We start from the raw sequence: 24,448 nt of genomic DNA on the forward strand, positions 1-24,448 counted from the left end.
TCGCACCCGGGCGCAAGGACTGGCTGCAGCGGGACCGGCCTGGCCGGCCCTACCGCCCCGGCCCCGGCCCGGCGCCCCGCCCCGTCCGCGCGGGTCCCGGGACGGGGCGGACCGGGCGGCTCCGCTGCAGCCGCGGGGCGATCTGGGACGGCCGCCCAAGGCGCGGGCCGCTCGTCCGGCCTGCTCCCCCATCCTACCCTCGGTCACCGCCACTCTCACCCCTTCCTCGGCCCCCAACGGCCGTCAGCACCGCCCGCTGCTCACCTCCCCGGCCGCTGCCGCCGCCGCCGCCGCCGCTACAGCCGCCGCGCGCAATCTCGCGAGATTTCGCTCCCCTCGCCGCTCCCCCGCCCTCCCGCGGTGCGGCGCGGCGCGCGCGGACCCTGGCCTGGACTCAGCTCGGTGCTGTCCCTGTAAGCCGTCCCTAAGTCGTCAGGCCTAGCAGTGCTTAGGGATCCGCGTCTCCTTCCCTACATCCATCCCGCCCTCCTCCGTGACAGTGAAGGGTTAAAAACCAGGTGCGAGACGGCCGCCTTCCTCTCACCTGGCCAGGCGGTGCGCGTACGCATGCGCGCGCCTGGAGCCCCGGGACCTGCAAGCCTTTGCAAAGCCTCTGAGCGCAGCGACAATAATCCCTGCAGCTGGTCTGGCAGTGCGTACTGGGTGCCTAGTACTTTCACAGCTCCTGTTAGGTCCTTGCAACAGCCCCCCAAAATTGGCATTACCGTACTCCCCACTCCAGAAAGGAAGAGACGGAGTCATGACAAGATTAAGTAACTAGCTCCAGGACACAGCCAGGAATTGGCACCCAGGTTTGGCTGACTCACAAGCCAAAGCCCCATTTTCCACCTTCCATGACAATTCCTCCTGGCCCTGTCCTTGTCCACCTCCTTTCGCTGCGGGCGCCCAGTCTCAGCGCCAGTCTTTACTTTCCTTCCAAGGTTCACCAAGGTGAAAGCGGTGTTCCTAAGCGTCTAGTTGCTCCAGTCCTGGATTTTTGGAGCTGCTGTCAGAAAAATTCTCCCACATTACACGAACTTCCTAAGGGCTCCCTGTTCCACACCCTGTGCCGGGCCCTGAAAACTCTGACCCTATTCTGTTCTATCTCCTCTTCAGACTGGTGGCGTTTTGATGATGGTAGAGAGCATAGTAGTTCTATTGGACCCAGGACACAGAACCTGAATGTACATGGTACTAGGGGGCTCAGAACCATGTGACTTCTCCCTAAGGGGAAAATCTGATCGTTATAAATAGTAGTTCCCCCTTATCCAGAGTTGCCCTCTCTGCAGTTTCAGTGACCTGTGGTCAACCACAATTTGAAAATATTAAATGGAAAATTCCAGAAATAAACTATTTATAAGTTTTACAGGGCAAGCCCTTCTGAGTAGTGAGATGAATTCTCAAGGCTTCCACACCTTCTATACTCCCTTTCTGTTAGTCACTTCCTAGCTGCCTCCATGATCTCAACTGCTTCAGGATCACCGTAGTGCTTGTGTTTAAGTAACCCTTTTCTCATAGGTGTGTGTGTGTGTGTGTGTGTGTGTGTGTGTGTGTGTGTGTGTATACACATACATATATATGGAGTTCAATACTACCCGAGGTGTCAGGCATCCACTGGGAATCTTGGAACATATTCCCTGCAACTGAGGGGGCTACTATAATTGTTTCTAAAGAAGAGGGCCCTAGCCTTCATTGAAGACATTTCAAGGTCACTATCAATTGTCCTCCAAGTTAAGTTCATAAGGAAATGGAGACTCAGGGAGATAAAGAAACTGGCCTAAGGTTCTGTAGTGAGACGGGATTTGAACCTGAGTCTGAGTTTAATGCCAAGTACAGCCTTGCACTAAATAAAGTCCCACGAGCTAACATGAGCTAGTTAGCCTGGGCCAAACAGCTGTTGTAAAATCAACAGCCTTGGAGGTCCTAGCTATCTCTTTACCACGCATCAGGCCATACTCAGCCAACCCAACAGTCACATCAATGTCAACAAATGTTGGTCCGCCTACCCTCTGCCACTCTCAAAGGTCAGCGGTGTCCCTCCATGTGCCAGCATCACTCAAACCACCTGATGGAGGATTAAGAGAAGAAGGGAAATCACACCTGATGAGCAGCAGCAAGATGTCAAATACTACTCCAGGGGCTATCCATTCATTAACTCATTTAGTCCTTCCAACAACCCCATGTGAAAGGGATGACTGTACCCATTTTAAAGTGAAGAAAGTCATAGAACCAAGAGGGGAGAGAACTAGCCAAGGTACGTAGGAAGGCTGGGATTCACCCCAGGTCAGTCTATCCCCAAAACCAGATATTTTGACCTCAGTGACCAACAAAGTTCTTCCTTGCTCCCAAAAGCCTATATCTTCATGAAACTAAAAACCTAAACGTTTCCTGAGGTCAGGAATCCAGTCTAAAATACTGCATATTTTATTCTTGGTGAATCATGCTTTAATATCTTACCTAAAATAAGGATATAAATGAGTTGTTGGGGGGATTATCCAAGTTAATACTTGTGATGTTTTAAAAGGCCTTGCACAGATTAAGCTCGATAAATCATAGCTGTCATTATCACATGGATGTCTGTGATACGTTATTCTTTTCCCATCTCTCAATATAAACTCCAAATCAGTTTGGAGGTATAAGTGACCTTATTTGCTTAGATGTGGGAATATAATTCGTGTCTAGCACAAAGGAAACAATAAATGCTCATTAATGGACAGAATTACTGCTATACCTCCTCCTAATCGTGGAAAAAGACTAGACTGATCAGACGTTCTGCCCAGTTTTCCTGGGAAACTGGCAGCTGGTTTTATAAAAGATTCTTCTTATAGAGGAAAATTCACCCAAATGTTTTTAAGTTGTTGGGAAAAAATTAAGCTGAAACTTTTAAGGGATTTGGGTGAGGCTAGGGGGTTAATACAACTACAGTGATATCATGATTGGGGGAGAAGGTTTTTATATGAACCGAAGCTGCCACTGCCCTTACGTCATGATACTCCAAAGTAAAGTTTCTACCCCGACACAAGGCACACTGCACTTTCCCGTCAATGGCATGGTCTCGCTGTGGAAGTGATTCTCACCTGGAAGGGGTGGACATAAGAGGATCTACTTGAAGACATAGTTTGATGGGGAAAAAGACAAAACAGCTGGGGTGATTCTAATATGCACATCTCTAAAGGCTTAAGGTTTGGTTCCCAAAAAGCACTATTAAAATATCTTTTGATCCAAAAGGAACTTTATAAATACCGACAGTTGATTCATTTAATGCTCATTATTCATTCATTAAAAATATATTAAACACTTAAGTACCAGTTACTGTGTAAGTAGCTATGAGTAAGAGAGACTACGATCCCTGCTCTTACCACATTTAAGGCCTGGAAGGAGAGAGGGTTGTTAATTAAATAATGGAACCAGTAACTGTTGAAATGCTATGTGATAAGCAGAACGAACAAGAAGAGCGAATGCACCCCTCCAAAAAAGGAAAGGCTGAGTGGAAGGGTAGGAAAGAACGTTTCAGTTAAGTTCTGAAAGATGCGTTAGAGTGAAGCAGGCAAAGAGGAAAGGGGAGAACATTCCAGAGATAACGACAGTATCGATCAGCAAAGAGAAAGTAAGCGTGAGCAGCTGGGAAGACAGGAGGATGGTGGGGCCGTTAGAGGCATTTCAGACACGTATGCACCCTGAGCACAGGGGGAGAGAGGCGAGAACCCACCTGGAGAAAGAAGAGGGCAGTGGGGAACACCACTGGTCCCCACATACCCAATCTGCCCTGCCGGCCAATCCAAGCTCATTATGGAATCCTACCACCTCTGCCCCACCAGTGCTTGGTCAAGGATGGCACAGCTGTCATATCTCTAGCCGATTTGTACTTGAGGAAATTGAACATTATAAAGTCCTGGCACTCTAGAGCAGAAATCTGGCTGCACATTTCCTGCCTCCCTTGCAACTGGGAGAAGGGAGATGACGTCGGCTCTGCTGGCCACAGGCACCCCGTGAGACTGAATCTGGTCATGAGCCTGGGTTCTGCTGATGTGACCAGTGGCCAAAGCAGCCAGCTTCAGGGATGGCGGTTGCAGAGTTGAGCTCCCGATGGAGAAGCTGCACTGGTGCTGATGGCAGTGGCGGCCATGGTGTGAGCAAACTCTGGCCAGGTGGCAGCTGGCTCATCGGGCCAGGCCTGCAGTGTGGTTTGGGGCATTTTTCCTAGAAGCTGAGCCTCAAGTTCCTTTCTCCAGCCCTTCCAATTATTCTGTGGGATATCCAACATCCTTTATCACGTTCCCCTTTCTGCCTAAGCCAGCTAGTGTTTCCACCAAGAACGCTAACCCCTCACAGGCCAAAGACAATTGAAGCCAATATGACTTGGAGAGAAGCTTGCTAAGGTCAGTGGCTGAGGGAGCTTTCTCTGCGGTAAGAGAGCCTAAGGAAGCCAGCTCACTCTCCCTGCCTGACAGAGACCTCAGCTGCCACCAGTGGCTCTTCCCACAACTATGGGATATGATAGGGTCTCCACGGCACAGAGCAGAGCAGAGAAACCAAAAGATCCTGGGTCTTTAATTACATCAGCAAGCTGCTGGAATGACCCTAGACCTACAGGGCCCTGGATGTCCCCTTCCTGAGCTAATGCTTGTGGTTAAATCAATTTGAGCCGATTTCTCTGTTCCTTGCAGCCCGAACAGTCACACTGGTGCAGGGAGGAAGGGAACAACTTGTGGAGAACAGGCATTTCTCTTCCCTGGCTGTGTCAGCAGCCACCTCAGATCCTCGGCAACCTTTCACATCTACCCCCAACCCCAAACACATACACACTTCCACCCAATATTCATACCACTCAGCTAAGCCCTACCTGGCTTCAAACACTTCATTCAAGGAACACACATCCTTCCTTAACCCTTCCTATCTTTTGACTATTTCTTTGATGAACACCATGTGGTTCTGTCACTTGCTCAGCTCATACATCTGGTGAGTGGCAGAGCTGAGGTCTGGAGGCAGTCCAGATCCCAAGCTCTTAGTCACTAAGTTTAATGCCATACACCATCCAGCCTCCATACATTAAAAAAAGAATTATGGTCTTTAGCCAGGACAAAAAATAGAAAAAGAGCTCAAATCCAACTCCATATTTGCTATCTGGCCTTGAGCAAGTGACTTAGGGCTCACTTTGAAGTGAAAGTGAAGTAAATGATGTCACCTCCATAAAGTTTGACATCTGTGCTGTTCACCATGACTTCTGGCTGCCCACCTGCTGGGCACATTTGGGATTATACTTTCTGATCCACTTAGGTGGGGTCATGTGACCAGTCCTAGCTATAAAGTGTGAATGGAGGTCGTGTGGGTCATGTCTGAGCGCTGCTCTGTTGATCAGAGTCCCCAGCCAATCCATCGTGAACATGTAACATGAGCAAATAGCCCAAACCTTTATTGTTTTAAGTCACTGAGAATTGGAGATTGATAGTTGTCATAGCACCCACTAGTCCATCCTATTAATACATATAGTATGGTGATTTACTCATTTATTCACTCAAGAAACACTTTTCTGCTATGGTTCAAAATCCCAGCTGGACAAGAGAGAAAGTTCAGTTTACAGTCCTGAAGATTCTGGTTCAGTATGTCCGGATGGGGCCCACACCCCTCCCCTACAGTTTGGGACTCCTGATACACTGGCAAGCCTGAGACCCTTGCTTAACTACTGGCCCACCATGTGATGGTACAGTAGGACAGGATCCCTATCCTTGAGTGCCACATAGGCTGGGAATGACAGGTACAGAGCTAGAAGAATGTAAACATGGTTAAGGGATCCGAAGTCTGTGAAATTAAGTGAGACAATAGAGGAGCTTTGTAAACTATAAAGCAGTGTGTGTGCTAGAAAGTAGACTTGCATTCTGGCAAATTCACTCATCAATTCTGTGACTCAAGACCAGGTGCTTGGGCTCTCTGAGCCTCCATTTCCTCATCCTCACATTCATAGTGTCATTTATCTCTGTTTTCCAAATATGAAAATTGAAACTCAGCAAAGTTCTAAAAAACAGCCAGTGGTCACACAGTGCATGGCTGTACTGGACTATACCTCCAGGTCCTTCTGTAACTTTCTTAAACACTGGGCTTAGCTGGTTCATACAAGGCCCCTGCTTCTCTCTCCAGGTTTAGCTCTTGTCCTCCGCTTTCACCTACAACCTTGTCTTCCAGCCACACCAAACTGCTTGTCTAGGGCCACAACATGTTATTTCATACCTCCATGCTTTGGCTCATGCTGGTCCGTCTGCTTAGCATACCCTCCCTCCATTCCTACCGCCCTGCCTCCAAACACTGGCCAAATTCTTGGACTGAGTTTGATGACCCATCCTGGGTTCTGTGACCATCCCCCAAAGTGTGGTCCTGCAAATGGCTTTGCATGTGCCACCGTCATTAGACTGTAGCCTTGTGGTAGGCGGAGCCTTGTGTTCCTGTCTCTGGATCGTGTGACCAGCACTGTGGGCACTTATGCTAAGGCATCAGTCACAGCTACCTGAATATAACTAGCCCAGCAAAACCAAAGCCCTACAGCTTACAAGGCAGACCCTCCCAAGAAGACCACATAGAAAGTATTTCAGAAAGCAGGTTCAAGATTTTAATCCAGCCTTTACCACTTGGTAGCTTGGTGACCCCAACCATCATCATACTTAATCTTGTTCAAGCCTCAATTTCTTATATGTAAAATGGGACTAATGACAGTACCTGCTTCACACAATTGCTGTGAGAATTCAATGAGATGTAATGTGTACAATAAACTTATGCACACTGTCTGGCTCATAAAGAAGGGCTGAATTTAATTTCAACCACCATCGTAGCTGTTATTGTTCTCATCATCGTCTACTTATTTTTATTATTGCTACTACTGCTACTCAGCATGTCCCCATAACTATCATTATTGCTCAACACATTCTCCCTTCGTTTCCGTCACCCCTAGGTGACTTTGCTAAGCATTCCTTCCCAGAAAGGATACTATTCTTGGAATTCCTGAAATGAGTTCTTCATTGTCTGACTGATGGTGCAGTGCCCACAATGATTTAACGTGACTGTTACCCCAGGAAGCTGCCCAGTTGGTACCTCAGGAAGTTGGTGTCTGCCAAGACCTTTCCATCCAGAGTTCTGGATACAGTTAAGAAATATGGGCTCTCCCGCGGCCCCCCTCCCACTGGCTTGACATCATCTCCCTCCAAGGTATTCCAATCATTCCTGGTCAGACCAGGCCACTGCAAAGGTGGCCCCCACCCCTGGCTATGGGAGTGGTAGGGTCCCAGTCAAACAGGCCTGTGGGCTTCTGGAATCATCGATAACACTAAAAGGAATAATACCTGGAATGAACTTCTTTCTTTCATCCCAGGGAGAGGTTAAAGAATCAGGCTTTTGAGTCTCAAATAATAAGTGCCGCGTGCGCCATCAGAGTGAGCAGCTCCCGCCCTTCCCGACTTATCTTCACATCTCTGGAGCGTGGTGGGCAAAATTTGGGTTTTCAGTAAAGCATTCCTTGAGGTTTCTTGAACAACTCCAAGATGTTATGAAAGGACGGAAGAACAGAAAATTCCCCCAGGAACAGGGAACCAAAGGAAAAAAAAAAACCCCAAACCTCAGACAAAGGAAAATGTAAACTTGGCTTTCCTGATTGAAAGGAGCCTGGAGACCTAGTCGTGAAAGGTTTCTAAGATCTGCTTTTCGGTGAAATTCACAGAGTCTGTGAAAAGGGAAATAGAGATGGGAAGTCATAGGGAGAGAGAACAGCAGCATGTATGTCGTGAGGGGAGAGAGCAGAAATCAATGGGATGAGAAGGCAGCCAACAGGAGGCGAGGAGCTTCCAGGAGCGATGACAGCAGTCCAGGCAAGAGGACCATTGGGGGAGTCTTCTCCAGGGGCCTGGAGAAGAAATCAGGCAAACTTTCTCTCTCTCTCTCTCTCTCTCTTTTTTTTCCCAGAACCTTGATGATACACAACTGCTCAAATAAATTTGCATTCCCATCTCAACTGACTCATTGGGCTGGAACAATGAGCTCACATTCCAGAGCCTGGGCTGACCCTTATGCACCCTACTGCCGATAAAATAGAAAGTATGTAATTAGTGCTTTTTGCACTGAGAAAGACTGTGCAATCTGCTGGGTTCTCTTCTGTCTAGCTTCTGATGGCAACATCTAGTAATGTCATGTCTCATGTCAGCCATTTCCAGGGGAGAAAGGATAAGGAAAGGGATGAGTTAGAAACATTTTTTTACAATTTATCAAGATTTAAAGATCAGCCTTCAATTAAAAAAAAAAGAAAAAAAGAAGTTATAAATAAGGAAAGAGGCAAGAATGACCCTGTGGGGAGGAATTGAAATCAGTAGTATTTGGTATGAAAAAATGAAAGTTTTCTTAAATATATGTAGAGACAGATAGATACAGATATAAATATACTATATGTATGTGTATACATGGATTGGTATACATAATGTATTTTGAAGCTCTGAACACTGAGAGGGTCTAGAAGCAAGGATTCCCAGTAGCAATAAGCACACTTACCACCAAGATCTTGGTTTCTAAACACCATTCCCCAATAAAAGGAATCAGAGCTCCTTAGAGAATTGGTTGATTTCAGGGTTGAGGCAAGAAAAAGACACAAGATGGATCTGGAATCAGAAAATAGGGAATTGCCAGAAAATAGGGAATTGCTCATAAAAAGTTAGGGGCTTGTTGAAAAAATATAGGAGTTAACCTTGAAGAGCTCACAATGGCTGAAGCTAGAATCATTTGAGCAATAAAATGATAGTATTGGATTATAAGCCATAGAAACAAATACCCATGATTCCATATTAATTACAGACATCACATTAATCAATTGATTGAGGTTATTACCACTAGTAATAAGTCATGTTGTTATAAACCTCTGATACAATTTAGGGAGAAGGGCACTTCACCTCTGTGGTACCTTTCCTAGATCCCATCACGTCAGAAAAAAACATCGGACAAACGCAAACTGAGGGACATTCTACAACAGGGGTCCCCAAACTACGGCCCGGCCCGCGGGCCACATGCGGCCCCCTGAGGCCATTTATCCGGCCCCTGCTGCACTTCTGGAAGGGGCACCTCTTTCATTGGTGGTCAGTGACAGGAGCATAGTTCCCACTGAAATACTGGTCAGCTTGTTGATTTAAATTTACTTGTTCTTTATTTTAAATATTGTATTTGTTCCCATTTTGTTTTCTTACTTTAAAATAAGATATGTGCAGTGTGCATAAGGATTTGTTCATAGTTTTTTTTATAGTCTGGCCCTCCAATGGTCTGAGGGACAGTGAACTGGCCCCCTGTGTAAAAAGTTTGGGGACTCCTGTTCTACAAAATACCTGACCAGTATTTCTTTTTCTTTATATTTTAATGTGTTGTGTTGACATGATTTCAAGTATCCCATTCAATATAATCCCCTCTACCCACCACATCGTTTGACCAGTATTTTCTTTAAGTGCCAATAGCATGAAAGACAAGGAGAGACTGAGGAATTATCCCAGATTGGAGGAGACCAAGGAGACATGATGACTAAATGCAGTGTGGGACCCTGCACAGAAAAAGGCATTAGAGGAAAACACTGGTGAGATTTGAATAAAGTCCATGAGTTAGTTTATGTTGTACCCATGTTAATTTCTTAGTCTTGATAATCGTGCTATTGCTATCAAAGATACTAACATTAGGAGATACTGGGTGAAGTGTATGGAAACACTCTGCTTTGTTTGCAACTTTTCTGTATGTCTAAAATCATTTTAAAATTAAAAAAAAAAAACCAACTTTTTTTAATGAGGCGTTGAATTTTCCTAGTTATTGCTGCGAGGATTTTCTAGGAGCAACCTGGAAACCACCCATTCCAAAACTGGTATAATTATTAATCATTGTTACCCCAATAAATGTAATTTTTAAAACTGGTACAAGAAGTAAGGCTCTTAAGAACTATGTAATTCTTGGGAGGAGGAATGTGAGGGAAGTTTCATTCAACAACAAATGCTCATGCTTATTAAGTTCTGTCCTGGACTCTGGGGATATAATGATAAACATGAGACATGGTTCCTTTCCTCAGAGACTTTACTATGTAAGGGAAGAGGACAGACTACGTGTAAAGTACAAGAGGTAAATAAAATCATGTCCCGAAGGAAATCAATGAGGAGGCCAGGGAAAGCGTTGCTAAGGTGATGACCCTGAGGTTGAGACCTAAAGAAAGGGAAGGAGCTAAAGAATGGGTGAAGAATCCCAACCAGAGGGAGCAACATGAGCAAAGCCCTGAGCCAGGTAAGAGCTCAGTGTGCTTGAGGAGATGTGGCACAAATCACCATGAATATTTGTGATAACAAAATGGAATGTAATCAAGTGCTATGAAACGCTTGTGTCCCCCTCTCTCCTCCCTGCCAAATCAGATGTTGGAATTTAGTATGTGATGGAATCTGGATGTGGACCATTGGGAGGTGATTAGGTCATGAGGTGATTAGGTCATCAATGAGATTAGTGCCCTTATAAAAGAGACCACAGAGAGCTCTCTCACTCCTTTCTGCCATGGGTGGACAGAGTGAGTAGACAGCCATCAGTGAACCACAAAGTAGGCTGTCACCAGACACTGAATCTGCTGCCGCCATGCTCTTGTATGAGGGCGTGTGGCTTAATTCATATCAGTGGGGAAATTCGTCCCTATGCTGCTCTTCTCCCCCTGGCAAAACCTGAGGAGAGAGGAAGAGACCAGCTTGGAAGGCAGAGCACATTCATGAGAGGGAAGTCACGCAAGGCAACGTCCAGAGCAGAGTTTGAGAGTAGTTTAGAAGAAATGAGTTGTTCTGATAAGAAAATAAGTGGATAAGAATACTTAGGGTGGGGAGAGTAAAAGAAGGGAGAAAAGGAAAGATACTCAGGGGAACGTGAAGGAAGATACAATGCTCACTTCAAGGCAAACAATGTTCTGTTTGCATTAAAAGCTTCCAGACCTCCAGACACTTGTAAAGTCTACCTAACACTCAGATATGGCGTGTCTGTGTGAGTCTATGTGTATGTTTGTCTGCCTGTCCACACCTGTGTGTGTAGTCTGTGTGAGTCTGAGTATGGTCTATAACTGTTTCCATCTGAGTCTTGGTGTATGGCTGTGCCTGTGTACACTTGGCTGTGACTTTGTCTCCATATGCCTCTGTTTGTGAGTTTGTGTGTCTGTATTTATGTGTCTGCAGGTGTGTGTGTGTGTGTGTGAAATCACAGCAGGGCACTGACTGCCCGCAGAATGTAGACAAATAAATTGCCACAAGAGTTAGCGGGAGGAGAAGTGGGCAGAGACAGGAGGGAGTCAAGACCCAGGTGACAGCAAGAATGTAAGTCTTCAGGAATTAGATGACATCTTTGCAAGGACACTGGAATTTCCCCAGGACTTGGAATGCGGGTGGGGGTGGCAGGTCAGGTTAGTGTTATCCGGAGACTTCAAAGGGCAGGATGGCCTGCCCCCAAGTGGGTACCTGGCTTCTGGTGTGTTATCTCCTTTTCGCAGCTGAGAAAACTGCGTCTTAAGCCTTACGGCTTGGACTTTCTCAAGACTGAAACGGAACACCCACTCTGACTTTCCTGGGTCGACTGACCGTTGGCTGAACACAATGAATCAGAGTGAGAAAATCATCCCTCTCTCAATTTCAATCCTTCTGCTGAAAAAGTCTCTTATCGATGCTATTCTGTCTTTAATACCTAACACTTGCTGATCATTTTTTAAAGAAGACATTTTTTTTTATTATTATTAACCAAGAGCATCCCAGCTTCAGGCACACTGACCAGAATATGCTCTCTCATGGCTTTATATACCCACAGCCCTACAGATGCGTGGCGTTACAATAGAGCACCCTGACAAAATGATTCTAGAATCATTCGTGAGTCAATTTGGCTGTCTAAGCAACATAAATGTGATGGCATGAGAGATATTTTTCCATTTGGGAGACATCTTAATTTTTTGGTAACTATTTTGGGAGTAAAATATGAAGCATTCAACTCATTAGAAGCTAGTATCGAAGCCCTCCTAAGCTTTTAAAAAACTCAAGGCTATTGTGATATTAAAGGTACATTCAGGAGAGAGGTCTTTTGTTTGTTTTCTTGCTGTTAATTTTTTTTTAAGATTTTTATTTATTGATTCTTACAGGGAGGTGGGGGCGGGTTTTACTCTAGCTGTTCATTGGTTGCTTGTCGTATGTGCCTTGACCGGGCAAGCCCAGAGTTTCAAACCAGCGACCTCAGCATTCCAGGTCTGTGCTCTATCCACTGCACCAACCTAGGCCAGGCTCTTGCTGTTAGTTTTGTTAGTTTTGATTTTGCAAAAATCCAAACTGTCAAACTCTTTACCTAGATTCACCAACTGTTTACATTTTTACCACATTTGCTTTCTCGGTTTGTGTACATGTGTATATTGTGTCTCTGTGTGTGAATAAATGTATGTGTATATATACAGACATACATATATGCATGATATATACATATAAACACACACACAATTTTTTAAAAAGCACTTCAGAGTAAGTTGGCCAACATCATGACTTTTTATTCCTAAATACTTCATGAATCTCCCAGGAACAAGGACATAACCATAATATAGTTACTAAAGACAGAAAATGTCATATTAATCCCATGCCAGTATCTACTACGCAGTATTTACTACCTTTGTAAAAGTTTGCTAGTTGTCCCGATGAAGTCATTTCAGAGCTTTTCGGATCCTGGATCCAGCCTAGAATCGCACTGTATTTATCTGTCATGTCTCTCCAGTCTGATTTTATCTGAAACAGTTCCTCATTCTTTCTCAGTCTTTCATATCATTGACCAAACTCCCTTTTTAACAAAAGGAAACTCAGAGCTTTGAACTATGAACAATATCCAACCAGATTGGAATCAGCTTTTGTTTTCTGAGTATTTATCTTTCCAGTGATCGTCTAGTTATGACAAGTGACACTGCTTTCTTATGTATGGTAGAGATAGAAGGTTTTTCTAAAAATTTTAATTTAAAAAGTGCATTAATCTAAAAGGAAATGTTCAGAAAATAACAGAACATGTATGTAGCTCTAGTCCATGTCCTCTTAGTCTCTATGCTCTTGGCATTTGGGGGGCAGAGAATTCTGTATTGTGTGGGGCTGTTCTGGGCAACGTAGGACGCTCAGCAGCATCTCTGGTCGCTACCTGCTAGATGCCAGAAGCATCCCCCACACTCCCTCTGGTGTGATGACCAAAAATATCTTCAGACATTACCAAATGCTCTCCTGGGAGTCAAACTCCTTTTGCTGTGAGCCACTAATCTGGCCAAGTAACACGACAGCAGAATGTGGGTGGTCAAGGTTTGGGAACCCTGGAGTAGAGCACTTGCCTCTGTCCAGGTCAGCTCAAGGGATGGTTACCAAGTGTTGCCACTGTGCCTGCCCCTGTGCCAGGCACCAGGGGGACAGAGATGATCAGGACACAGTCTAGCTCTCCAGAAGCTTCTGTGAAACAAAAAGGGGGCAGTGGAGGTCCAAGGGGTAGACAAGAACAAACCCAGGAAAAAGGAGTTTGGAAAAACGATACCATCACCTAGAATTAAGTCCCTTAAGCCTCGTGATTCTCACAATACTCTTCTGCCCCAATAATTCCTTTCAAGACATGAATCAGATTATTTCACTCCCCTGATTCAAAGCCTCCAGTCACTTCCCATCACACAGCAAATAAGATCCAAACTCCTTCCAGGACCTACAAGTCCCTGCACTATCCAGCTCCTGTCCTCCTTGGCCTTTATCTACTGGGGTTTTTGTTGTTGTTGTTCCTCAATATTCTCTTGCTCCACCCACTCTGAGCTTCTCTCTCTTCCAACATCCCACCATGTTTGTTGTTTCATTTCTTTCTTTCTTTCTTTTTTTTTTTTTTTTTTTTTTTACAGAGACAGAGAGTCAGAGAGAGGGACAGAAAGGCAGGAACAAAGAGAGATGAGAAGCATCAATCATCAGTTTTTTGTTGCGACACCTTAGTTGTTCATTGATTGCTTTCTCATATGTGCCTTGACCGTGGGCCTTCAGCAGACTGAGTAACCCCTTGCTGGAGCCAGTGACCTTGGGTCCAAGCTGGTGAGCTTTGCTCAAACCAGATGAGCCCGCGCTCAAGCTGGCGACCTCGGGGTCTCGAACCTGGGTCCTCCGCATCCCAGTTCGACGCTCTATTCACTGCGCCACCGCCCGGTCAGGCCCACCATGCTTGTTTCAGAACAGGTCTCTTTGCGTTGCTATCTTCTCTGTGTGGAATGCTTTATCCCAAAATATTTGCAGGGCTGGCCCCTTGTCATCAGGTGTCTATAAAAATGTCACCTCCTCTGACCACCCTATGTACAGGATTCTTTTCTCCCATAGACCTATTTGATTTCTCCTTAGTGACCATCCAGGCAGAGGTGGCCATCTGTCCCAGATCTGGCCAATAAGAGATGCGGTCACTGTCCCTTCCCCCTCTTCCATGTCCCTGCTGAATCACAGGGGCGATGACTGGAGCCGTTCAGCCAGCCTAGGGCCATGGGGGAAAGACCATGCAAACACTGGATTCTTGAGCCACAGGACCAGCCCCAGCATCTCTTCCCACCTGTGGTTCTAGGGAGTAAAATAAATCCCTAGGGTTTACACCACTGTAATTGGATTATCTGGTACTTGCAGTCAAAAGTGGCCCTAATTCAAACATATTTGAAAGTACTGTGTTAATTTAGCTCTGTGTATTTTGTCCATATTCCTCCACTAGACTCCAAGAGCCATGAGACAGGAATTCCTATCTGTCTTATTCATTACAACATCTTCAGCCCCTAGGCAAGTGCTTGACTCATGATAGCATTCAATAAATATTAACTAATCTGTTCCCTAGTTTCCTCACATATAAAATAGGGATAGTCACGACACCTTGAAAGATTGTAGGGATTAAATGAGTCAATACACGTGTTTAGTGATTACAGCAGTACCTGGCATATAATCATTACTCACAGGATTGCTATTATTTGTCGACTTAATGGCCTAATTAATGTATGAAAGAAAGGATTCCTTCTCTGTGTGCTTTGCAGCTGTATCCTTTGACTTCTTCCTTCTCAAATCGAGGCCGTGTTTACTTGGTGTTGACAAGTCAGGCTATTGATTAAGAAACATGACCATGGCAGTTGGAAGAAATTCACACCATTTACGGTGAGCTGCTGGATTAGCACCCTTAAGGGGTGGAGAGGGAGATAGACACACAAAAGGGCAGGGTGTATAAAGCCTGGCATTCCAAAGTTCAGGCCAGGAAATGCTGGAAACGAAATCTAATATGAGATTTTGCTATTGTGAGAAGAAGAGAACTGTGCATTGCAACTAGGGCTCAGCCAAAGCCACCTGGAGGTCATTTGGAGGTTATAGGGACAGAGATTCAAAATGGGTTGTGGGGGTGGCAGATAGAGCCCATTAAGGTCAATGGGGTTCATTCGTTTATGTACTTGACAAAATACTTATTAACTACGCACTATGCGTCATGCAAAGAGGGGTCTGCCATAATTCCAAGGGACCTGACGGTCTTTCTTCACTAATTGCCTTGCAGATCGTGCAAACCAAGTAGATCGTGGCCCACTTTTCAGATCCCACGTGACACAGTTCATGACCGGGACCGCTACTACAAACAGTGTCCAGTACACTTCCTCTTTACTAGGTACTATGTTGACGACATGTTACCAGCAGAAACCATTTGCTAGGAACCTACTAAACATCAATTTTCTTCTTCCTTACTAACAACAACAAACAAAAAAACCCCAACTCACTTTTATTCAGATGGCACCAAAGAGCACTTCTCCCCGAACAAAACTGGCACAGAATTATTTTTTTTAACAATTATATTTATTAAAGAATCATATTAAGGCCCTGGCTGGTTGGCTCAGTGGTAGAGCATCCACCCAGTGTGTGGAAGTCCCGGGTTTGATTCCTGACCAGGGCATGCAGGAGAAGCACCCATCTGCTTCTTCACTCTTCTTCCTCTCCTTTCTCTCTCTCTTCTGCTCCTGCAGCCAAGGCTTTATTGGAGCAAAGTTGGCCTGGACACTGAGAATAGCTCCATGGCCTCCGCATCAGGTGCTAGAATGACTCTAGTTATTATGGATTGACACCCCTGTTGGGCAGAGCATCAACCCCTAGTGGGCTTGCTGGGTGAATCTCAGTTGGGTGCATGTGAGAGTCTGTCTTTTTGCCTTCCTACTTTGCACTTCAAAATAATACCTCTGTTCCCCATCTCCTTCCTTCTCCCTGCACAAACTCTGCACAAACTGGCTTCTCACTCAGCACTCCACCATCTTGGCTGCTTCCCCTGGTATCCTCCATGTGGCCTTTCTCTGCTCTCCTCTCTAATGCTAGTCTCAGGAATTAAGAGAGCCGAATTTTTACCATTAAGATCCAAGCACACATCCTAATGAACTCGGGCATTATTTCATTTATCTCTCACAAATCAGTGAGATAGGGGTTAATACCATCCCTACTTTACAGTTGAGCAAACTGAGGGTCAGAGAATTTAAATGATTTGCTCATAGTCAGACAGCTTCTAGCTAGTGGAGGTCAACTGTCAACCCAGCAGTCTGATTCCAGAACCCAAATTCTTTCTCCTCTCTTGCTCTATTCTCATGCGTCCAGAAGCACATGTATCCACCTCTCATGTAACTCTTGGAGCAGGTCACACTTTTAAATGTCAGTCGACGTACATTCCCTCATTGTCAGCTGGCTTCCTTCCTGGAACCCCTGTCCTCCCCACTTGGGCTAGTGAAGGGGGGGAGTGTGGGAGAGGAGGGAGACAGGCAGGGGAGCAGAAAACTGCGTCCGGATGTCCATCTAGGCAGCACTGTGAGATGATGGTGAGGGTGTGAGGAGAACCAAGTCAGGGAAGCCTTTGTATCATTTCCCATATGTTCTAGGAAGAGATAACGCTAAAATAAAATTGGTACACAATGTGGTTAGGCAGAGGGAGGGCTTCGATTTTGCATCCAGAAGGTTCTGTGGGCCCTGTGGAAGGATACAGAAAATAGCCACCAATGCCAGTGGGGGAGACTTTGTGTGGGAGGGTGACATGGTCCCAAGACAGAGAGCTACAAGGTGACCCTACATGACTAGGGGAATAACGAGTGTGGCCACCAGACCCCAGAGGGAACTTCAGTCCCAGCAGGAGCTGTGGCAGGGCTGGTCGGCTGGGAGGCACCGTGAGTACACTGAGCCGACCGCCAACTGACTAGGAGTCTACCAGCTGTGGACCCAACAAGCACAACCTGCTGGGACCAGGGAAATGGAAACCGTGGAGTCCACCTCCCAGGATTAAGAGGACGAAATGAGGATGAGGGCCATGAAGGAGCATGACATAGGTCACATATTAGATATGTGACTTCAAAACTGTCCCCCCTTCCATTCAGCTGTGTGACCATGGTGCTGCCATCAGTGGTGCCCAGAGCTGTTGGACCTGGTGGCTCAGTGACAGGAAAGATACAAGCAGGCTGCATTTGAGTGCTTGTACAGACCATGGACCTGATTTCTTGGGTGAGATTCATCTTGTCACCAACTGGTATTTATTGACACTTAGCAGATTGATGAAATGAGTTAGTTGAGTGAATGAATGAATGAATGAATGATTAAAGCCTTTGCCAGGGATGATCGGAGTCATGAAAACCTTTAAGATGATAAAGAATGGAGATATTCATAGGCATTAAAGCCATAGTACAGAAGAGAGAAAATAGTTAATAGAGTTCCTTCTCCAGCACAGAATTGAGGGGTTCAAGAGAGGAGGCCAACAGGGGCTGGAGCAGACAAGAATGGTCTTATACCGGACAAGGCCACCAACTAGTATAAAGTGAAGCTCTGGCATGCATTTGGCAGAATCACCTAAGTAGCAGAGGGAGTCACCTTTCAGCCTCAGTTCAGATGCTACCTCCTCCAGGAAGACATCCCTGATAACCCCAGCCTGGTTTAGGTGTCTGCTCTGGTCTCCTTTTAATCATCACACTGTATATGCTAGTCTGTTAATTGTGTTTCTCTCACTTGAACATGAGTTCTTAGAGACAAAGTTGCATCTCATTTCATCTTCCTATGTCCTTAGCACGGGGTCTGACCGAGGTGAGCACCCAGGAAATAATAGGAACCATTTATTGAGTGTTTTCCGGGTACCTAGCCCTGTACTAAGTGCTTTAGCTACCAGTGTCCTTGATTTTCTCAATAACCGCAGGAGTCAGGCTGTCTCTATTATGACATTGTATAGGTAAGAAAGCTGAGGCTCAGAAAAGCTAAGACACTTTATATCTCCTCCTTATGTCTACATCCTTCCCACCAGAGTGCCTGGCCTAAATTCTTGAGGTTTGCAAACAGTATGGAAGCTCAGGGTGATGGGACAGTCTGGCTGGGTGGGTGGCTGGGCGGGCGGGTAGGAAGACGGAACAATAAAGACAGAGCACATGTTAGTGATTGGTGTCCATACCACATGCCAGACACAAGGCATTCTCCTAGACCACCCGAGGAGAGATGCCTAGTGGCCTCCGAGCCAGTGCTGTGAACCACACGCTCTACAGGCCCCATCTGCTAAACTGATTGGGAGCAAATGGGCACAAGGGAGCTTGTGTGGTCAGGTGTATGATGCTTCTGGTAGAAAAAAATTGGGAGGGGAAAAAAACAACCTCAAAATCCCAGCAATGTATATGGAAGTGTAAGGAGGTGAGCTGACACGGGGCGTACAAGGTGACATGAAAATATCAGCTCTGAGAGCAAAGCTGGAAGAAAATACCACCATTTTTGAAATAAAATAAAAGAGGGCCACAGTTTTACTGTTTGAGGAAGCCCCCTGATCCACTCCTGAAGTCCCCCAGGGGAGCTGTTCCTTTGTAGCCTTTCCTGGCATGCATGCTCTGGGCTACCCATAAACCTGACCCTCTCCACGGGCAGGCGAGGAGGGCGCTGGCATGGGGACTCACCGGAGCAAACAACTTCACAAAAACAATCTGTCCCATAAACAAAGTCAATGGAAAGCGTCCAGCCCCACACAATAGAGCTAATCTTCTGGGCACACATTTCCCGTCCGGGGTATTAGCTTAGACACCGCTTCCTCCTAGGTGGAGGTAACGCCACTCAGCCTGCAGATCCAAGAAAAATAATGCCCTTGGATTCCCCCTTGTCAGAGGCGCAACAGGCAGGGATCCAGAGAGCCAGGAGCCGCTCTTTCCTCTCCTTTCTTTTCTTAAAGAAGCACAGCCAGTTTAAAGGCAGGCAGGGTCACGGGGTGGAGAGAACAAGGGAGTACGGACCACACAACTCTGGATTCTGATATGGCTGCGTCTCTGACTAGCCCTTGCTTTGGGGGACGTGATTTAATCTCCCAGACCTGTAACTTCCCCCTTGTTTGAAAGGGGAGTATATAAAGATGTCTGATCTTCCTTGTACTCAGGGAGAGGGAAACTTAAAATGTGGAATGGCCACTATCAGAAAACCAGAAAATAACAAGGCGTTAATGGAAATGTGGAGAAATTGGAAGCCTTGGGCACTACTGGTTGGAGTACAAAATGATATAGCTGCTATGGAGAACCCGATGGAGGTTCCTCAAAATAATTAAAAATACAATGACCGCCTGACCTGCAGTGGTGCAGTGGGTAAAAGCGTCAACCTGGAACGCTGAGGTTGCCGGTTTGAAACCCCAGGCTAGCCTGATCAAGGCACAAATGGGAGTAGATGCTTCCTGCTCCTCCCCCCTTTCTCTCTCTCTGTCTCTGTCTCCTCTCTCTAAAAAATGAATAAAATCTAAGAAAAAAAAATTAAAAAAAATACAATGACCATACGATTGAGCAATCCTACTTCTGGGTAGAGAGCCAAAAGAATCAAAAGAAGAGATATTTGCACACCCGTGTTCATAGCAGCACTATTCGTAATAGCCAAGAGCTGCAACCAACCCAAATATTCATTTATGGATGAATGGATAAAAAAAATGGGCATATCCACACAATGGAATATTATTCAGCCTCAAAAAAGAAGGAAATCCTGTCACATGCTACGACATGAATGAACCTTGAGGACCTTATGCAAAGTGTAATACCACAGTCATAAAAAGACAAATACTGTATTATTTACTTAAACAAGTTACCAGAGGCTGGGTGGAGGGAGAAGGGGGAGTTATCATTCACCTGGTATAGAGTTTCTGTTTGGCTAGATGAAGAGAACCCATTGCACAACAGTGAGGATGTACTTAACACCGTACTCTTAAAAATGGTTAAGATGGTCAATTTTATGTTATTTGTTTTTACCACAATTAAAAAAATCAAAACATTGAGATAGCATTTCTCTGCCTATCAGATTGGCAAAAATTAAAATGTCTGGCAACATCAAATGTTAGTAATACTGTGGTGAAAAGGAAACATTCTTGTTTTGTAGGGGATTTGTAAATCAGTGTAACTGTTGTAAAGAACAATTTGCCCCATCTAGCAAATACAAAATACACATATTTAAGAACCCAGCAAGTTTTCTTCTCATCTTATCCTAGGGCATGTTTGAATTATAACTGTTATACATACAAAAAATTGGAAATAATATAAATGATTATTGATAGGGGAATGAATAAATAAAAATGGCATGTACTTAAAACTTAAGGGAATGAATCAAATCTACTTATATCAACACAGATTGATCTCAGAAAACATATTATTATTGAGTAAAAAAAAAGCAGGCTATATATTTATACATAGCATATTACTCATGTGCATTAAAACAGCACAAAATAAGAATACAGGATAGGGCAAAACTACGTTTGCAGTTGTTCATATGGAATACAGTAATTAATAAATAATAATACAAAAATAAACTCTGGCCCTGGCCGGTTGGCTCAGTGGTAGAGCGTCGGCCTGGCGTGCGGGGGACCCGGGTTCGATTCCCGGCCAGGGCACACAGGAGAAGCGTCCATTTGCTTCTCCACCCCCCCTCCTTCCTCTCTGTCTCTCTCTTCCCCTCCTGCAGCCAAGGCTCCATTGGAGCAAAGATGGCCCGGGCGCTGGGGATGGCTCCTTGGCCTCTGCCCCAGGCACTAGAGTGGCTCTGGTCGCGGCAGAGCGACGCCCCGGAGGGGCAGAGCATCGCCCCCTGGTGGGCAGAGCGTCGCCCCTGGTGGGCGTGCCGGGTGGATCCCGGTCGGGCGCATGCGGGAGTCTGTCTGACTGTCTCTCCCAGCTTCCAGCTTCAGAAAAATACAAAAAAAAAAAAAAAAAAAGAAATAAATAAACTCTGTGTTTCGCATACTGACAACTGTAAAACTACTTTTGCCCCACCCTGTATATATTTTCTGTGTGTACAAATATAAATTAGATAACCAGAACATTAGTTAATCAGAAAATAAAACTCAGTGTCTACTGTGTCAGTCTCTGAGCTAGCCCTCCGTGATGCTCGCCTCCTGGAATTCATGCCCTGGGTGGTTCCGAATCTGGCTGACCTGTGTCCTATTCATTCACAGTCTCCCGTTCAGGGGACTGTGGAAATGGCAACGACTGAGTTCTGAGGTTAGGACATAAAAGGCTTTGCGGCTTCCTCCTAGCTTTCTTGTTTTCTCCATTGCTCATTCTGGAAGAAGCCAGGTGCCATGTTCTGGGGACACTCAAGCAGCCACATGGCAAAGAACAGAAGGCTCCCTCCGACAGCCAACACCATCTTGATCCACTTTCCAGATGTATCCACCAGTCTCAGTCCCAGACAAGCCTGATGTGACTGCATCCCATGAGACAGCTTGAATCAGAACCACCCTGCTAGGTTGCTTCTAAATTCCTGACCTATAGAAACTGTGGGGCAATAAATGTGAGCTGTGTTAAGTCACTAAGTTTGGGGGTATTCGTTATATAGCCATAGGTCAGTGATACAGATATATTTCTGCATTTGACGTAAAATCAATTTCATTAGCAGCGGAAGCCCATACTTTGAGAAACACTGATCTGGTCTATTAGGGCTGACCCTCCCCAATTCATATGTTGAAATCCTAATCCCCAGGACCTCAGAATATGGCTCTATTTGGAGATAGGGCCTTTAAAGAGGTAATTAAATAGAAATGAGGACATCAGGGAGGCCCTAACCTAATATGCCTGGTGTCCTAACAAGAAGATTAGGACATCGACTGACACCGGGCAACCATGTGAAGACACAGGAAGAAGACAGTCACGTATCGTCCAAGGAGAGAGTTCTCACCAGAACCTGACCGTGCTGACACTTTGGTCTTGAACTGCCAGCCTCCAGAATTGTGAAAAAATACATTTGTGTTGTTTAAGCCACCCATCTGCGGCACTTAGTACTGGCAGACTTAGCAAACTAACACACAGTCCAACACACTGGCTTTATAAATAATGACCTTAGTTAGGTCCAAAGAGTAGCAGTGACTTGGCCAAAGTCATAGAGAGAATGTAAAGCAGCATAGCAATGAGAGCCCACATCTCCCAACGAGAACCCACTGAGTCTTCTAATAAGAGACCAAGGGCCTATGGTGGAGGAGAATTCTCAGTTTGTTGACATCAGTTGAGATCTTCGTTCCTTATTCACATTGGCAAGTGAGTGGCCTCTGTTCACAGCCTCCGTCACCTCTGTCTCTCGTGCTGCAATTTCTCTCTAAGAACCAGCCCCAGTTTGACCTTCCTTTTTCAGGTTGGAAGAGCAGACAGTTCAGGAAATTGTGCTATTGACCAGGAAGCAAGGACAACAAGCCTTCAGATCATCCAACATAAAGGTGGTGGCCAGAAGCCCATGAATGTTCAGAACTCCCCAAAGTATGCATATAAAGAGTTAAAATAAGTCTCACTCTGTGTAATGCCAAATCTCAGTGGAAGACCTTTTCTCCACATGAAAATAGCCTGTCCCCAGGTGCATTTCCACTGTCTCTAGACATCCCCATCGGGGTGTCTTCTCAACACCTAAATCTTGACAAGCTCAAAATGGATCAGTTTCCCTCCAACATCTCCACCTACCATCGCCCTGATTTCCCTTAGTGTCACTGCCATAACAATGACAGTGATCTACCATCTCCTGAGCTCCTGCAATATGCCAGGTAATTTACACAAATAGTCCATCACTCAAACTCAGCCATGCAGACTGGGGATTATCACTGCCTTTCCACAGATGAGGACACCCAGGCTCCCAACCAGGATGTGGCTGCAGACCTTGTAAGTGGCAGAGTTGGGACACAAACCCACGTCTGCCCGACCCTGAGGCGAACTGGTGTCCCACCAGCCACATCTGGTCCGCACATGGATTTTGTTTGGCCTTGACAATGGCTGTTTGTTGCTTTTTTGGGGTTTTAATCCAAATTAGTTGCTCACATTAAAAAGTCAGGACATATCCCAAAAAAAAGCCAGATTTCTGGAGCCTCCAGAAAAAGAAAAAAAAAAAAGAAAAAGAGTAACCTGGCTGTGTAACCTTGACAAGATCATTAAATTCTCTGAACTCAGTAGGGAGAATAAAAAGGAGGCAGCGGCTACTCAGCTTTGGGGAGTGTTGCAGGCAGGGTGGGAACGGGCCCAGAATGTCATGATGGTAGGGATGGCTAATGTTTACTGTACGCTCATCAAGGGCCGGGACAGTATACCCAGTGGGACTGGGGTTCTGTCCCAGCCAGACTCTGAGACACCAGGCCTTCGCACTCCTGCACTATGACGGATTTAGGTAGTCTAGGTACGAGTTACCTAGAGATTGGTCTGTGTCCTCTGCTACACTGTGAGGGCCGCGTTCAAGCTCACGCATCTATCTGTCTCCCCAGGCACTGCTGTTCAATACCTGCTTGTTAAATCACACGGAGTAAGACTCTAAAAAAACAAAATAAACACACACAAAACAGAAACAAACTCATGTATACAGAGAGACCAAATTGATGGTTGTCAGATGGGAGGGGGCTGGGAGGATGAGCGAAAAAGGGAAGGGAATTAAGAAGTACAAATTGCCAGTTATAGAACAGTCATGGGGACGTAAAGTACAGCCTAGGGAATATAGTCAATAACATTGTAATAACTGTGTGGTGCCCGGTGGGTATTAGACTTACGGGGGTGATCACTTCATAAATTATATAAATATCTACTCATGTTGTTGTATCCCTGAAACTAATATAACACTGGATGTCAACTGTAATTAGGAAAGAAAAAAAAAAAAAAGAAGTGGTGACTAAGGCAAAGTTAGTTTATAGCCCGGTTGCTTAGTAAAAGGATAAGCAAAGAATCATGGTAAAAATAAAAATAACACATACACACATCCTTTGACCCAGCAATTCCACTCCAAGGCGTTTATCTAGAAGATGTAGTCACATGTGTGCGGAAATCACACGTGTGCGAGGAAATTCACAGCAGTATAATAATAGCAAAAGATTGGATGCTGATCAACTGCTCTCAGGCCCATCTGTCAACCAGACACACTGATGTGGGAGATTGTGACCTGGTGAGTAGAGCTCAGACCAGGAGGCCAGATCTCAGTGTGGC

General features: G+C 45.5%; 1 protein-coding gene across 5 annotated transcripts in view; it reads right to left on the reverse strand.

The window, feature by feature from the left end:
* Positions 1–24,448, reverse strand: part of MRTFB (myocardin related transcription factor B) — a 289,724-nt gene that overhangs the window by 197,589 nt on the left and 67,687 nt on the right. For 2 of the 5 annotated variants that reach the window (XM_066382583.1, XM_066382578.1), the window contains exon 1: positions 220–309. The exons of 2 other annotated variants lie outside the window; for them this stretch is intronic. The gene's annotated coding sequence lies outside the window, so the exon portion shown is untranslated. Of the gene's footprint in view, positions 1–219; positions 321–24,448 lie in introns of those variants that run through there. One more of the 5 variants, XM_066382580.1, reaches the window with a different exon arrangement.

Source organism: Saccopteryx leptura, chromosome 4, assembly GCF_036850995.1.
Source record: "Saccopteryx leptura isolate mSacLep1 chromosome 4, mSacLep1_pri_phased_curated, whole genome shotgun sequence".
Taxonomy (NCBI): Eukaryota; Metazoa; Chordata; class Mammalia; order Chiroptera; family Emballonuridae; genus Saccopteryx; species Saccopteryx leptura.